General features: G+C 45.8%; 1 pseudogene; it reads right to left on the minus strand.

Annotated features, from left to right (window-relative positions):
- Positions 1-1,858: 1,858 nt before the first annotated feature.
- On the minus strand, positions 1,859-4,278 carry LOC116470991 (putative uncharacterized protein encoded by LINC01554; annotated as a pseudogene).
- Between the last annotated feature and the right edge of the window lie 1,846 nt (positions 4,279-6,124).

Here is a 6,124-nt window from a genome sequence, read left to right on the forward strand (position 1 = left end):
TAAAATGCAGTAGATCCAGGCATTGTTCTATGTGTGGGAGAGTGTATGTGTATTGATAACTATTGTTTTCTTTTCCAGACTTACTGTTCTCACTACCCTGATGTATCCAGATCAGTTAAAACCTATTACTTAGCAAAGTTTCAGTTTGAATTTGTGTCCTCTCACAGACACATAAAACACATACACACACACACACACTCAAAAAGGATCAGAATTATTTTTTCTTTTCTGAGACTGAGTCTCACTCTGTCACCCAGGCTGGAGTGCAGTGGTACAATCTCAGCTCACTGCAATTTTTGCCTCCCAGGTTCAAGCGATTCTCCTGCTTCAGCCTCCTGAGTAGCTGGGATTACAAGCACCTGCCACCATGCCCGGCTAATTTTTGTATTTTTAGTAGAGATGGGGTTTCGCCATGTTGGCCAGGCTGGTCTCAAACTCCTGACCTCAGATGATTCACCCGCCTGGGCCTCTCAAAATGCTGATATTACAGGCATGAGCCACCGCGCCCGGCCAGAATTTTTTTTTTTTTCTTTCAACTAGAATATGTTTTTCTGAGTGAGGAAGAAAGAGAATTTACATCACAAGGCAAAAATTACTCATAATATTGCATGCATCCATGGGAGAACATATTACAATACGAGCACCATTTTCCCTGGGTGCCAGGGGTGGGGCAGTTTAGCTGGAAAAGCTAAATTCTGCTCCACTTGGATTGAAAACGTTCAGCTGTTTTGTTTATGTGTTTGCTTTCTTGCTTATTCACCTGTGACATCTAATCCTTTAGTCTGAATAGTAACCAGTGAATACACTCCTGTCCCTCTCCTCAGTCCTCACCCAAATCCAGTAAGGCAAGAGATCAGCAGGGCAGCCAGAGAGCCCACACCAGTGAGGCCAGGAAAGAAAACAGAGCTCAAGAGGGTCCACATGAGGGTTTCCTTCCTTATCTAGTCCCCAGAGGCTTTTTTTCTAAGTAAAACTCCCAAAGAACTAAAAACAAAGGAAACACAAAAAATTCAACGTGGTATAGAAATTTCGATAGAACTTTTATTGAACAGTAAGATTTAAGATTTCACCAGGTGAGAAGGGGAATTGAAAATTAGTAGAAAAATTCCTAGGGGACCAGTTAGCCACAACAAAGAATGGGGTGCAGGGAACTTCTTAGGGATGTATCTTCCCCTCAATACGGGTAGAGGAGCAGCATCAGAAGCAGGGCTTTGGAGAGAGGCATAGAAGAGAATCACCTTCTCCCGGCCCAGGCAAGCTACCTGGTGTACCTTCAAGTTCAGGCCAGCTGCTGTTCCTGCCCGCTCTTGGAGATGAAAAGGTTTCCCATGCTCCCACCGCCTCCCGAGTTAATTCTCTCCAGGTGCTTCTCTTGATGTAAACCCAGGGTGCTATTAGCAGGCTCCTTCTTGTTCTCTTGCTCAAATCCTTTCCAACCTTTCCAACCTGTGGAGCTCTGCTGTTTCTAATTTCTAATTTCTAACCCCCATCTTGTTTCTTTCCCCCAATATTGAATTCTGCCATAATCTTCAGATCACCTCTAGTTGTCTCCATTTTTTTTCTGAATGCTAAAACCTTCCAGCTGTCTTCTCTTCCACTCCCTGCCCACCCACGAGTCACCTGCATTTCTTACCCCAGTCGTCATCCTTGTTTCCATGAGCGATCCTCCCCAGGGCTTCGTGCCAGAAAAGTATTTTACAAGTTTCACTTGAACTTCTACACAGTATAATTCTGAATATGTTAATAATATATAAAGCCAACCTATGTTTGGAGCTAAGAGTGACAACAATCTCTCACACTACAGATCAGTCCCAAATTGGTAATGCCCTAAAAATACTAATAAAAATAAGGTGCTTGTGAAATACTCAAATCCCTTCAGTTAGTACAAAAACAACTGGTGACCTAAAAATTCAAGGAATGGCCCAGAGTAAAGGGAAATGTAATGTTGACTCTGGTTTACAGAAAGTGAATCTGAGTCATGGCAGATCCTGAAATTTCACATGAACTCATTCTGCCTGTAAATGCCCCGGCATCAATAGTGAGCAAACGTGCATTCTGGCCAGCCAGGCAGAAGCAGTTTGTTTTCCATTGTGCGATGACGCCAGATCCCCATTGCTTCTGACAAAGGCCCTCGTCAAGCCTGTGTGTCATCATTTGCGTTTGCCACAGCTGCAGCGGGGTGCGCGCAGACCCACTTCCCGACTGCGCATCAACCGACCTCCCTGGGGCCAAGACAGGCAAGCCGGGTCCGCGCGGGGTGCAGCGCCACCTGCTGGACTTCCTGCGATGGAGCAGCAGCCTGGGGTGGCTGCGGAGTCCAAGAAGTCCTGTCCTTGAGGTTTGCTTTCAGACAAGGGCCAGTCCTGACTGCAAGAACAAAAACACTAGCAGAAATATGCACCCGTTACGCAAACCAGTCCTTAAGGCTGCATGTGATCGTTTCCTCACTACAGAATGTGGTGTGGCGTGTATGTGTGCACCAGTGAGTATGTGGTTGGGGGAGAGGGGTGCACCCATTTGTGGTGGGGGGGTATAATGTGGTGTGTGCATGTGCGTGTGTCTGTGCATGACCTCTCAAAGGTAGGAAAAGTGGCATCGTCATCATACTCCTTGTTGGATTGGTAAGGAATTGTTCAGTCGACAGAGATTTTTATATAACTTGTTCCATTTATTTCCTCCCTATGCCGTGCAAGTAGATAAAACGTTCTCGACCAAATGAATTGCCAGTGCTCTGGCTCTCTAGAAGAATTACTCATGACCTAACCATGCTGGAGGCTGACAGCTAACTAATGATCTTTCCCTCTTTTCAAAAGACTTTGCCCATATGGGAACAAAGACTGTCATGATCCCCCAGCCAGGCAGGGCTGGCCCTAGGCTTGGAGGAGGCGATGAAGTAAGACACAGCCAGCTATGGGAAGAAGTCAACCGCTTCCATGAGGCCAATTGTGGGTGTCTCAGGAAACAGACAAGTTGCGAGTCTATGTTTTTGCCAGATCCTCTGCCCCTTTAGAGACGTGCTCGCATGTCACATGCGTGAGGCAACTTTCCCTGCCTAGGAGGTTACTGACTTAAACCCAGGGACACTTGTTGAAGTGGGAGGCCTGACAGACAAAAGCAAAGGTGTTTGAGGAATGGCCCTGCTGGTTGGTGATGTGGAAGTGTTTGCTGACAGTTCTAGAAACACCAGGGAGCCAACAGATTGAGTGTTCTGTATTTTCCTGGCTACTAAATAATAACAACTACAGTTTCCTGAGGGCTTACTCATGCCAGGCAGAAGGCTAAGCGCTTTACCTTTGTTTTTTTGTTCATGAAATCCTCAAAACTGCTCTATAAGCCATGCACTATGATCAGCCCTGCTTTCCCGATGATGAAACTGAGGCCCAGAGGGGTAAGTTCCCTGCCTAAGCTTACACAGCTCAGGAGTAAGGGGAGGACTCAGGTCTCTGCAGGCCAAAGGCCAGGCTCCTGATGCTGACCCTCCTGCTTCCCTGCCGTTAGTGCCCTCCGAGGCCCGGACCTGCCCTCTATCTTCCTGCTCATTTCAGGGCCACAGCGACTCACCAGCCACATGCCCATACCACTCATTTTCATGGAGCCCTTGAGTATGAGAGCAGGGCTTGAGGAAAGAGCTTTCGTTCACTTTGTTTTGAGCCAGGACAACAGACTGGGAAGTGGTTGAAACACACAGTTCTGGGTCAGAGGTCAGAGAACAGACAGGACTCCAAAGGCTAAAACAAACAAGACTTCTCACAGCCGCTCTGGCCGTGTTGAGACCCACGGGCTGGGGCTGGCCAGTCTGTCCCCACGTGGGATAGACTGTGTCCAGAAGGGTGGCCTGGCCTGCTCCTGGCTAGAGCAGATAAGGAAACCACTGTCCTGGATTCAGCTCCCAGTTCTGTCACATTCCAGCTGAGGGCCTGTAGGACAGTCGTGAAGAACCACATATGGCAACATCATCTCTCCGGAACCCGAGATGCCAAGGCTCCTCACTGTAACATGGCAATAATGCCAGCTAGCATGCAGAACTGTTGTGGGGTAATGAATGGAAGCTAATGTATGAGAAGGAGCTGTTACACTCCAGGACTCTAGATATCGAATTTTATGGTTATCCGTTTCACAGCAAAAAAAAAAAAAAAAAAAAAAAAAAAAAAAAGAAAGTACTCTTATTCTCATATTATTCTTATTAGTTCTGGTGTGCAATTAACATGAGAAATGGCAAAGGGATATTCTGCTTCAGTCTTTTGCCCTCTGGCAAAAACTTTCCAGACAGGGTGTCATCGTGTGCAGCTTCCGTGATGCAGTTTGATCCTGATAGGTAACAAGAGTGACACGTTTTATCAAAATCTTCCTACATGGCTCAAGGTCACTTCCACTGACACCAGTGCTATTAATACTTCCCCCATTAAGCCAACCTGTCCTAAGAGCCAAAGAGAATACCATAGTTCCAGGTTTCAGTTTGAAGGCACTGATGGATGAGAGTAGAAGGGAGTGAATGAGGAAGCCCAGACCTTCCTGCAGGAGCAGGGAAGCTAAGACCCAGGCCAGCACCGTCCCCCCCCACAGCCTTCCTAAGGGTGCGGGGCAGCCACGCGGAAACTGGCACTCACTAGGCCAAGACAGCACAGGCCTCCAACCTTTAGACAAAAGCCTTTTGTCTAGGAGGTGCTGGGGGACACCATACAATGCTGTTTCTTTCTAAATTACTTTCTTCCCCGAATGCTATCTAGATCCTGGAAACCTATTTCCATGAAATGATTTTAAAATATCCTATATGATAAATGAACGCTTGTCATCGACATGAATGTCCAACATTAGGGGCATGGTTAAGTATAGAATGGTGTATCCCATGATGTTTATGAGAGTTTATAAACATGTGGAGGAAGGGTACAATAGCATAAAGGAAGGCTTGTGTTAGGCTCACATATGAAAAATAAAGAAACAAGAAAACAAGCTGCAGGCAGGAGTGTATGATGGTAGGGGCTGACAGTACAAAAGATAAATGCTGAAACTATTCTGTAGGATACTGAAATGATGGATACTGACCTGCATTCGTCAAAACCCACAGAACTGTACAACACAGAGAATAAACCTTAAAGTAAATGATAGACTTTATTTAATAATAATGTATGAATATTGGTTCACTAATTGTAACAAATATATGGCACTAATATGTTAATAATAGGGGGAACTATGTGCAGGGAAGGAGGGCAGAGGGAAACAGCTGTCCTAGCTGCTCAATTTTACTATAAACCTTAAACTGTTCTAAAAAATGAAGTGTATTAATTTTCTTAAAACTAAAAATAAAGAAATAACCAGAAGGCAATAAATCAAAATGTGAATAGCACCATTTTTGGACAGAGATTATGACTAGCTGCTTTTTTGTTTTTTACTTTTCTGATTTTCTGCATTCTAATTTTATCAATCAGGTAAAACTAATGAAAAGTTTTAAAATCTTGTCTGGATGACTATTCTCTGAGGCAGGAACTGTGTTGGCTCACAGTGCTCCGTGGTCTAGTTCCCTAAACACATCAGGAATTTAGTAAGTTTTGCTAATAGAGCATAAGCACTTTTAAATACATCTTCAACCCTGTCTGCCTTGCAGCCTACAAGCTTGTCGCCTCACAGCCCGAGAGAGGACAGCAAATTAAAGTAATAATTGTGAGAGGAACAGATCAGTGCATCTAACGAGTGGTTGGTTGGGTCACTGTAAATTGAAAATCTCTCCTTAAGTGGCTAGAGCCCTGCGTGGGCATGTCGAGAAGCATCTATTAAGTGGCATCGACGGGTAGAGTGGTGGGTGCTGATATAAGACCAAACCCAAGATATCATGTCATCAAACAAGGAGCATGGGCAAGGCTTTGGCATGTAGAAGTTGCTGCAGTAGGCTGGGCACGGTGGCTCACACCTGTAATCCCAGCACTTTGGGAGGCTGGGGCAGGCGGATCATGAGGTCAGGAAATTGAGACCATCCTGGCCAACACGGTGAAACCCCGTCTCTCCTAAAAGTACAAAAAATTAGCCAGGCATGGTAGCGGGCGCCTGTAATCCCAGCTACTCGGGAGGCTGAGGCAGGAGAACGGCGTGAACCTGGGAGGCGGAGCTTGCAATGAGCTGAGATCGAGCC

Source organism: Hylobates moloch, unplaced genomic scaffold, assembly GCF_009828535.3.
Source record: "Hylobates moloch isolate HMO894 unplaced genomic scaffold, HMol_V3 SCAFFOLD_6, whole genome shotgun sequence".
Lineage (NCBI taxonomy): Eukaryota > Metazoa > Chordata > Mammalia > Primates > Hylobatidae > Hylobates > Hylobates moloch.